Genomic DNA, 12,096 nt, shown 5'->3' with positions numbered 1-12,096 from the left:
CGAAAGGATTGATTATTCTTTTCAGATGTTTGATAATTAATTAAGTGATGGAAAATACCTATGCAGTGAGGGTTTCCACTGTTTTCTGTACTTCTGACAAAATTTAAAATTTGTTTAAAGAAACGTACACAATACTAAATATATTGTAATATAATATACACAGATTCACAGACTTCTTTCGTGACACACTAGTATTCTGCGGCACATATTTTGACAGACACTGCTGTATATGAGGCGTCTAATTACAAAAAGCGATAAGTCCACAATTCAATATTTTCGGGAAACAACGTTATTATGTTTCAAGCTTCAATTTGTTTTAACGTGAGATTATTTTTTCCGTTGTATTCTATGTCGAAATTAGAACCAAATGGCAATTTGTTTCAGCCGATAAACTCTTAAATGTAATAAATATAGGCAAAATAAAATTGGACGTAGCGCTACTTGTACCTCACTTTTTAATTTATTCCGCATAAAGCACATATTTCCGTGGCACTGTCATGAGTTTACCAGATGCCACAGCATGGGAGACGCCCTTTTCAATATTGAACGTTCCCTTATTGGTTGACTTAAACACGCGCAAAATAACCCAAGCTTTAAATAATATGAAACACGGACTTGACGCTTTTTGTAATAAATCGAGACTTAAAATTTTTTTTTTCTTAGGGTTATGTCGCGTTGTGGAATTTATAGATCAATACATATTGTGTAAAATTATACAAAGAATACGTGCGTATTTTTTTCTCTATTTTGACCAAATGTGGACTTATCGCTTTTTGGAATTAGACGCCTCATATGTAGGCATATTAATTTAGGTATGAAAATTGCTGGAGACAAATACTACCCACTGAAATTATTCACCTCCATATTATTATTATAATCATATTTTAAATACAATAAAAAATCAACCAATATGAAAACAATGTTCATGTTGAATTGACATGACAGCTTTTGCAAATACACAAATATCAAATAGGTATATGGTAATTTGTCTGATTTTATGAACACTGTGTTTAGAATAAGTCAGAATATTAATTGCTTTGAATAAGTATTATTCTAGTGGTCAGAGTCATAAGATCCAAGTGGCTTCTAATTTTTTTAAATCTATAAAACTACACTACGTACCCCGCCATCTTAAAATAAATATCCTTTACTCCATATTAGATGATTAGGAGATAAATGGCTGCCATGTTTATAGCATAAAAATCATCATATTTTTGCAAATACATTAATTAGTACATAAAGTGATGGGATGAAAATATATACATGATTAAACTTTTTATTAATTTATAGAAAACACAATGTACCCAACTATTATATTATTACTACATTATTGATGGGTCTAAAGGTAAACATATTCAAGAAGAAGTTGATATTCATAGACCATGACAATACCTACCATGCAGCAGTCCAGTCTGCTAATAAAAGACATGGATGGAAATGGTTAGCAAATAATAATTATGTTTATTTTGGTTAGAGCATATTTTTCGATAAACGTGGATGCGAGACTGATATCAATTTGTACATATCCCTTCAAAACGTAAATGATTAAAACAATAAAAAGACAGAGACTAGACATATTTAAAATGTGGTGTTGGGGCAGATGCTGAGAGTCTCATGCATGGCCAAACGTACAAATGATTCGATTATCAGCAGACTCCAGATTCAGGACATACTCTCCTCGGTTTGTATGTGATGAACATTCCATTTTCTTTAGTTGTATAGATAGCGTGGAAAAACTCGTGCCATTTGGTCGGGTCGATAGTCGAAGCTCCTTCCAGATGGAAGAACCAAATCAATAATGCCATTTTTTTTTCATGGAAAATTTTCTACTGACACTCTTTATGCAACTATGCAGCTGAATGCTGAGGGGGTGGAGCAAAGAATTGGACATGGCTGTCAGGGAGCCAAATCATCCGGGTCACGATCCTCAGTCATGCAAGATAATTTAATATTGATCAGAATCAATTTCGTTCACATGGAAGAATACTGCCAACAGATAATAATTGAATGTGTCAAAGAAAAAATGAGATAAGTCAGATATTTTTAAAATTAGATGAAAAAGTATCTCAAATTAACCATAATGCATACATACATAAAGATATAAGGATCGTGTTGAATCAACACAACACGGATTAATAATTAAGTAGTTAATTTAACATTGGAATATAGAAATTCACATTATAAAGATGTCAAAATCTTTTAATGACTCCCCTGAAATATAGTGAATTTAGACATATCTCCTTCCTTTTGCAGGCTGATTTATACATATTGGTTTATAACACTTTTCTGTAATTTCGGTAATCAGTGTAGTAAAACTATAAAAAACAACATCAACTATTTTTGAGCAAAATGTGAGTTAAGACTATTCATTTTATGACAGCAGAATAGGTTAATGTAGACTTATCGTCGCTATAGGATTTGTTTCCCGAATAGACCAAATGTCAATTTTTCAGGAGACGAAAAACAAATTTCATTGTCGTATATTGAAATATCAGTAGATGTATCAATCATTCTTTCTACACTGTATGATTGCAACATTATCTAAGAATAGATTCCAAGAATAATATACTGGTATAAATCAGTAAATGCACAGAAAATGCGTTTTATTTACAAGTACTCGTTGTGGATATTCGGGAAATTTTTAGCGCTCTCTCAGAATAATGGATATTCGGGACAAAACATGGACGTTCGGGACTTAAGACCGTAGCATATTGCTGCACGGCCCACGGATTACTGAGTGGTTAAAAAGTACGCACTTCAAATATTATATTTATTTACACGATATTTGGTAATGATTACTTTTACTATTTAAATACCTAATGATCGTAATAACCCAAGTTCGTAGGTAATAATAACTTGCGGCATTCGCTTTTTTCGGTTTTTTTCGTAATAAGTAATAAAATAGTTTTTAATAATCTTTTTTTTTTATTCAACGAATAATTCACAAGATTTAAGAATGTACCATTCTAATTATTGAACATACATAATTTTGAAAATCACTTCTGAGAAAATATATTAAAACCAATAGAAAAAATCTTTTTGAAAAAAGTAAGACACCCGGCAGGAATCGTCCCTGCATCTCCTGGGTTTACGACCAAGTCCACGAATTATCCACTATGCTACGAGGTGACATACTTATGACGACAAACTTTAACTATTGGCCTGTTAATACCTGCTCATCAGTATTCTTCAAAATCAAGCGACTATTGGCAATCGGTTTTTGTTTATTAAATAAAAGTAGGTATCTACTACTTCAATTTCTATCCGACGTCACGGATTTCTCCAATATTTTATGATGGTACTTACTCGTACTTGCTAACAATTTTATATTAATACTTTTTCAAAAAAAAAAAAAAACTATGTATATATATCTGTATATTATTATACCTATATATTATTTCTATAATTAACAATTAAACTTATTACAAACCACCAAATAAATATTATATATTTACTATTGGAATGACAACACAAAATAATAGCATCTATAAATTAATTACCATTGGCTGCTAATATTAGGTAGGTACCAATATCCTAAGTATATAATATTCACCAAATGAATAGTTACTAACATACATATTAAATTAAATTAACTATCAGCGCATTCAAAAATAAATCATAGCATCGCCTTTATTTTCATAGAAATACCTAGATTAAAAGTAAAATAAAGACAAACAATGTTTGATTAATAATAATTTGAAATAATAATTATTTTTTACGTCATAGTAGTTGCCGGGTCATACTGTAGAATTCATATAACCGTTGGGATTTTGTGTCATTTATCAAAACAAAATGCAGTTATTTAGGTTAAAATACTCACTTCCATAACTTTACTATAAGTTCAGGGCAAACTGGTGATGTATCAGCTATAAACGATCTCTTCAAATTAGATGAATTCACTATTAAAACAATAGTAACTTTAAAAACAATATCAATAAGACGAAATTTGAAAGAGGATTCCAGACGGCCAAAAAATATGAAAGTGGGCGTGATTGTTTTAGAGCTAGACAGCGTGAATGTGGGAGCGAGATGCACGGCGTCAGCGCGGTTTGATTGGCTAAAAGTCATATTCGGGAAATAAAAACTCAGCCAGAGATTTATTTCGACCGAAATTAACTTGGATATTCAGGTACGAATAGTTGGACATTCGGGAGAACAACACGGAGTAATTGTAACTTAACATGGCGTATTCGGGTTTTTTAAAAAAATATCTCTGTTCCTAGATAAAAAAATATTTTTTTTATAAATGATTTCGGTAGAGTTCGATAAAAGAAATTGAACTGCATTAAAATGTCGATTTCGACAAAAATGGATATTCGGGAAACAAGTCCTATAGCGACGTTATGACTAATGACTACATGCAATTTGAAAGAATATTTCTAAAAAGCATAATACAAAACGCATCGATAATTAATGTTTGAATTCATAATAATTATAATAGTTTATTTATACATTTATAGAAATAGTAAATGATTATTGGTCTGTAAAACTTTTAGTTAGTAGGTAGTATAATAATTGGACATCTTATAAAGTAAGCATAATATTTAATTTTATAATATAATTACTATTAAAGATTTAATAATATTATTTAGATAGTTATGTGTACCCCCATTGTGGGTAGTTATTACAATAAAATATGTAGCAGATATGATGAAAGTTAATATAATATATATTACATAGTATAATATTTTGTTGGCCAATAAATCTTTTAAGATATTATTCATTATTCTCATTAAGGAACTGAGTGCTGTATAAAGATTTCAAATTAATAAACCTAGATATATATGTTAGGGATCTAAGCCTGAACAATTGGTAAACTTTGTGTCATTGTGATGCTCTACCTTTTCTCATTAAGTATATGAATCATTATTTATGAGTGCAAACGGAAAAAGGGGACAAGTTTGAAAAATAGTAAAAGTAATTAAATATGCCAACTTAATTATTGAATATGCAAAAAAAGATTAAAGGTATGAGGCAGCTAAATTAATATTAAATTTCATACAAGAACTCAGATATTCCCATACAAACTCTCCTGAAAAGTCATGATTTTAGACTTATCTCCGTTTTCCTTTTTCATACAGATAGATCAAATAAAATATGTTGATACCATCATCATCATCATTTGTAACGCGATATTCCACATGCATCACGGGCTCCACCATCCTACGATCATAAGTTGGTCCCCCAACACTTCGCCATCCAGATGGCTTTGCATCAAAAACTTTCCAGACTGATCGGAACACTTGTTGAACATGACTAACCCATTTTTGTCGGGAAGTTATGATTGTTTGAATTATATTGGGTTTCCCAAATTCCTCATAGATTTAGTTATTATAACCAATGTGTATCACTCTATTATTGGCTTCAAATATCGCTCTTAGGACCTTTTGTTTGAATGAAAGAAAATATTTTTATACCATTAAATAATAATAATAACCCATAAACTCCAATAGGATTTTACAAGGTTCAAAAAAATGATAATGCTTTTTTCCAAATTTTATAATAAAAAGGTTTAATCAACCATTTTAATTGCAATTGCAATGTCAACAAAAATTGTTTCGACATTAAGACTATAGGTGCCACTAGTAGTTCAAACGTAAACAATATAGGTACTGATATTGGTGCAAGCTTTTGTTGCAACTGTGCAACTAAATTTTTCTGGAAACTTTAATTAGATGGGTAATCAAATACGCCCACCTTCAATCCAACTCTTAAATTACCAATTTCGCCCCTAAGCAGGCAGAGCGCAATTAGTTATTATTAGCCCAAACTATTGAAATTAAATATAATAATACATAGAAACAATATTAATAATTGTAATTTTTACAAGACGCGGGGGATTCAGGCAGTGTACCAACTTCACCAACAAGGGGTTATTATTTTAACAATCATAATATTTTTATTTATTCTCTCTGATAGATATATAATATTGGCCAAAGAAATATTTAACATGATATTGTAAATATCCATACTATATTCGATCCGAATTAGGACAACAGTTACCTGTAATAAACATGCTGTCCCGCTTTGACATGGCCAATAGAATTTAATGCAGTGCCACATGGTATTTAATGTCAACATTTTGTTAATACAATATAACATTTTACAAGTGTCGGTGCTATTTTAATTTTTACACTTTATTTTAGTGTTGTTATGTTGATTGTTATTAAAAGATAGTGTTGTGAATGCATAGGATTTATGGATGTTTTTATATGTATAAAATACGTCGACACCAGCGACGTCCCTAGACAAAATGCCGCCCCATTTTTATACAGTATTTTTTATCACCCTCCAATGACTCCAATATCTAAAAAATGTGTTGTATGTACATATACTTGAGTATACAAAATTTAATTTATAAATATTTTTCCCCCAAAAGTGGGAATTTTTTGACGTTGGTAATACAGTGGTTTCTTACATATAATTTGCTCTATCTTGATGAATTAAGGACAATCCATGTCGCTTTTTTCTTCACAAAACCTGCACTAAACTGCAAATCTGCACGTGCCGTTCCTGGTCACCAAGGACGTTGAAAGGCAACGGAAGTAAACTAGACATCGCGACAAAAAAATACAGACTTGTATGTTTTTATGTTAATTAATACATTCTGTTTCCAACTAGTGAACTGAATTTTTAATTTAAGATATTTTCGTTATTACTAAATTTAGGTAGCTATTTCTATATGCCTATAAATACCAAATTAATGAATCTCTTCATTTGCCACCCTTCGAGTAACTGCCGCCCCCAAGCGACGCTCAATCTGCCTACCCCCACGGGACGTCACTGGTCGACACAATGTTACATGATATCAAAAGACAGGGGCAGAATGTTTGATTCAGGTAACTGACTTTTTATAGCGTAATGTCAGTAATTTTCTACAAACACGTATCTCAAAAAACACAACTTTTCAGGAGAGGCAAATAACAACTTTATTCTCTCGGTTTTTAATTTAGAAACAAATTTTCTTCTATGAAATATCCATTTCGTTTAGTTATACATATTTTCATGAAAAAAATGTAATGTTTCTTCAATTTATCGCAGTATACTTTCGACCGATCAGTCATATTGTCGAAGATACGAGAATGCGTTGCAACTTTACTGTGAATATTACTGCAGTAAACATGTATCTTAACTTACGAGAAAGAGCTTCAGCATAATCATCTGTCGGAGTTCAGTATTTTGTATATTTACAAACACGTAACTCAAGATACGAGTTTATAATATTTATAAAACTCTTTTATTGTGATACAGGTTTTATGTAATTGCTTAAATCTATTATGTTATAAAGTATGTTTTGAGATACGTGTTAGTGGAATATGTGTGTATTCAAATTCAGAATTCATTCCATCAAACAACTCAAAACTGACAAAAATTGAGATACGTGTTTGTAGAAAATTAACAAAAGTATGGAATATAGTAATAAAATGTGAATTGACATTTTCAATTTACAAGTTATACATTAGTGACAGTAAGATAGTTCCCCTTGCTCGTGCTAGGCATATTGCATATCGAATTCCGATGTAGTCTTCCCGTAGACGAAGCAGTCAGCAAACCCAGTCTTCCCGGTGTACCAAACCCACCCAGAGAATTCCCTCTCATTGTTGTCATACTGGGGGAATTCACCCGCATAGCGTTCAAACTGGGGGAGTTCCCCCGCATTGCGCTTAAACTGGGAGAATTCCCCCGCATTGTGCACAAACTGGGTGAATTCCCTCGCATTGTTCCGAGGCTCGGGGAATGGGCATGGCTTCCATACGGCGAGGTGTATCCTACGCACGAGACGCCTAGGGAGTTGCCAGGGACGAATCCAACGGTTGGGGAGTGAGAGCGGGCCATCATGCGTGGACATCGAGGGTCTCTGGATTCAGACGCTGATTCTGACATAACCAGCGATTGGATGTCCATCGCTGATTTGCTCTTGCGTGGAGCGTTCTCAGGAATGAAAGCCATGGTTGTAGTGCTGCCGACAAATACTGAATTCTGTAAATGAGAAATAAGTATTTTTTGTATTGACATGGGGTATTAAACTTGTCCAATACTTGCTTATTGGATAGCTTAGAAAAGTAAAATTATATTTTGAACCCACGTATGGACATATTATACATCCGTTTCTCGTAAAAACAAAAATCTCCAATCTTTTGAGGCTCATAATTATGATCTTCTTAGAATCGGATATGGTTTAAAAAAAAAATGATCACCATGTATTAGGTATAATAATAGGGAATGGGACAACTGGGCGCCAGGACAATTGGGCGCCGCATTGTCGAATGAAATAGATAGACGTTCGTTACGATTTTATACAGAAAGTAGACGAGGAATTTTAATTAGTTTCTATCTACTACTTAGTAGTTTTAATTAATTTTGCTCTTAACATAATGATTTTTATTGTGACTTCAGAATAATTATCATGCCTGAGGCTTTATATAAAGATAAAATAACTCTCTTCTCATTGGAACATAAAGATATGCACAATTAAATCATTATTTACGTGTGAATATTTAAATTCTCACCAAGTACTTACTTATTAAATAATAAAATAATAATTTAAATATAAATAATAATATTAAACATAAGTAGCTACATTTTAAAAATACAGTCGAACTTGGTTATTACGAGGAAGATGGGACCGACTGTATTTGCTCGTTATATCGTTATAGCGTTAGTAGTAATATCAGAGAATAGGTATTTTTAAATGAGCGGTCACATATAACAAAAAGTCACGATTCAAACAAAAATACACAATTAGAATATTTCCCCTAAACAAGCATGGCATTCATAAACTACAAAAGAAGTTGTTTATTGTATCCTACTGACTTCGCAAACCTTGGAATTTTTAGACGGAATTTCAACCATATGCGTGGATACTTTTTCAATATTGCCGGCGAAAACACCAATTAGGTAGTACTTTGACACTTAACTAGTGTCATAAACGAAATCCGACCCCGGCGGCATCCTGTCCGGTCGGATTTTATTGCTTAGGGTCGAAATGTTTTTAAACGATCGACACAATAACAGTTTTAAGAAAAAAATTGACGATATTTTAGCTCGGTATATCCGATAAAGAGCTCGTTATAAAAGTGAATAAATGTATGGAGAAAATCATAAAGTAAAATGTCAACGAATGTTTCCTCATTACATCCGAGATCTCGCTATCTCCGGGATCGTAATAACCGAGTTCGACTGTACCTATAATTGACAAACGTCTATTATTTATTTTCAAAGTTCATTCGATTACGTGACGGCCAGTTGTCCCGGCGCCAAATCGTCCCAGCTAGACGCTAAAAATATAATATATCAATAATTTGTAACACACCTGTCTAGGACGGACGAGAGGATAATTCGGGCCAGTGGCGTAGAGAGCGTTGTCTCCCAAACACATTCGGGAAAAGGATGTTCGATGCTGAAAAAAAAGAAAGATTGTTAATTACTATGTATCTACATACAAATTTAATTGTATGAATGTAGGTCTTCGCGCCAATTACTTTGTATGTCTCGTTCCGATTGATTAGGTCATTTGACCCAAGGAGAACAACATTATTTTATTTCTGCTTGAACGCCTTCATGATGAACGTTCTGACTCGATTCTGTCTTGAGAGCGTTCAAATAACATTGACTTAATGGACTGAAACGTAGCATTTTTTAGATAAGACGCCATGATATTGAGTCAGTCGACGGTGTACGACTAACTGAATACATGTATTAATTAAGGCGCTAAGTACCAAAAACATAAAAACTGACATTTTTATAGAAAAATGTTCTACATACCAACGCCAATAACTTCAACTATAGTCTAAGTGCCTCAAGCAAGTCAAAAAAATACAGCAAAATAATTAAACCTGTCGACGTTGTAAGTCCGTTGGCGTGTTTTATTTATAATGGTGTAAGTAGCACTGCAGTGGTCAACGGCATTCAATATAAAATAGCTGACGATGGTGTGTTGACACTTGCGAGTTCTTAATACTTAAAATTATAGAAGCTGCCGTGATTGCTTCACACTGTAAAACTACATTTTTCAAAAGGTCTGCTTCATGAAATTTTACTGCAATGACTCGGTATTTTGTAACTACAGGCAATACTACTTTTTGGTACTTAGAACCATATTTAATACACGTATTCCTTACAAACAGCCTCTGTCATGGCCCCCATATGAGGGGGCTGACAGGGCTCTAGCCTGGGGGCCCGGCGCGGCAGGTCGACAACACACACCACAAATTTGCTGTATTAGTAAAAAAAAGTTGCCTGCGGCGCTATTTTCCTATACGATTATTAACATTTTAAAATATGTGGCGTTGCGATGCAATTTCATATGGTATGATGAGTGATATACATAATTAAATGACAATTATTCATGTGTAGAATTTTATTCTATTATTGCTAATATAAGTGCTTCCTGATTTACAAAATGGCTATTTATCTAATATGGCGACGGTTTGCATGATAATGATACTTGGCTACCACAAAAGGATGTCGCGATCAGTGCTTCATAATAATATGACGATGAGTGCAGACAACTCAATAAATCCACTGGATTTATTTAAAAATCGCTAAGAATACGCGGAAACCATTTGGGGAACACTACTGTCGAAAATCACAATTCCCTTATCTTAGCGATAGGTAGGGGGACACGCCATACATCCTGGCCTGGGGGCCCGCTTAAGGATGTGGGGGCCATGGCCTCTGTGTTTCAACTCACTCATTCATGAACGACACATGTCTACTTCAGATATTATGATTATTAACTAAGTATGTACAGTACCACAAACTTATCTGAAGAACGGACAAAAATGGAACTACTATTCCAGCATATAGAATACGTCATTCCATTGTCAAATTCTGTCCCATCGCTAGTCTCGATTGGGTAGTTTTCGACTGTGGCTCCCCCATCAATTCTTCAGATAAATTTGTGGCACTGTAGGTATAGTGTAACGGCTTTAGTTGACACTGTTTTCGTATCGCCGTGGTAAACGGCACGTGACATGGAAGAAGACGATATGCGTACGATACCGATTTAATATATTTTTTTAAACCATATAATACTATATATTATAATGGGACAGTGACGTCCCTTGAGGGTAGGCAGAACATTCACTGCTCAGAGGCTGCACATACTAATAAGTGGCAAATAAATGAAAAAAGTGAAGAAGGTAACTTGAGAATATGCTTCACGGAGCATTTCGCCTGCGACGCTGATAAAGTACTTATAAGTATCTACTATAATCGTCAGAAGGTTTTCATGTTCAATAATTCCTTAGTGAGAAGCCGGCTTGAGAGTGGGTCGATTGTTTGGGCCCCGCATCAGTTGAAATATGACCTTATGGTGGAGCGAGTTCAAAAGAAATTTTTGAGACTCCTTTATTTGAGGGTATATGGATACTATCCGTGGCTTTATCTAACTGACTTTCTCTTAGGTATGCTTACATACTGTAGTTTAAGTGCTAGAAGATATCAATATTTGGCCACGTATTTTTTTCGACTAATACGTGGTGTGAATGAGAACTCTGCCATTCTTGCTAATATTGACTTGTGTGTCCCTGATAACTATCTTAGAAATCGGGAGCATCAGTTGTTTGTTCTCCCGAGGAGCAGAACTAACCTGCCATTGGTGATGCCAATTGGGAGGGCAACCAAATTGCTTCGGATGTTGATATATTCCATCTACGTGAGAATGAGTATATGTGGACGTTATTTTATAAATTATTAAAATAGGGTCTGCTTAACTCATCCGGTGTACTTCCTTGTACCTATATACTTCATATTTTTTGTATTTATACATTTATACTGTAGAATAACTTAATATTGCATAATTACAGTATTACATAATACTGTTTTAATAATATTTCTTTGTTTCTAAATGTCATGTCGTGAACGTCTTAAACTTATAATTTGTAATGTCCACAATATGTAAAATAAATTAAAATTTAAATTGAATTGAAAAAATTGAATTGAAATTGAATAAGCTTTAAGATTTTTTGCATTTGTATGGTGACCTATTATTGCATTTTTCCCCACATTTTAAGAGAATACCTACTATTATTAATTTAAGTTAACACAGTATCTATCATTTTAATGATATATATCGCTCATGAGAAAAAAATA

Source organism: Rhyacophila brunnea, unplaced genomic scaffold, assembly GCF_057557595.1.
Source record: "Rhyacophila brunnea isolate RB1 unplaced genomic scaffold, BYU_Rbru_1.0 scaffold_17, whole genome shotgun sequence".
NCBI lineage: Eukaryota > Metazoa > Arthropoda > Insecta > Trichoptera > Rhyacophilidae > Rhyacophila > Rhyacophila brunnea.
This window is presented reverse-complemented; position numbering follows the sequence as displayed.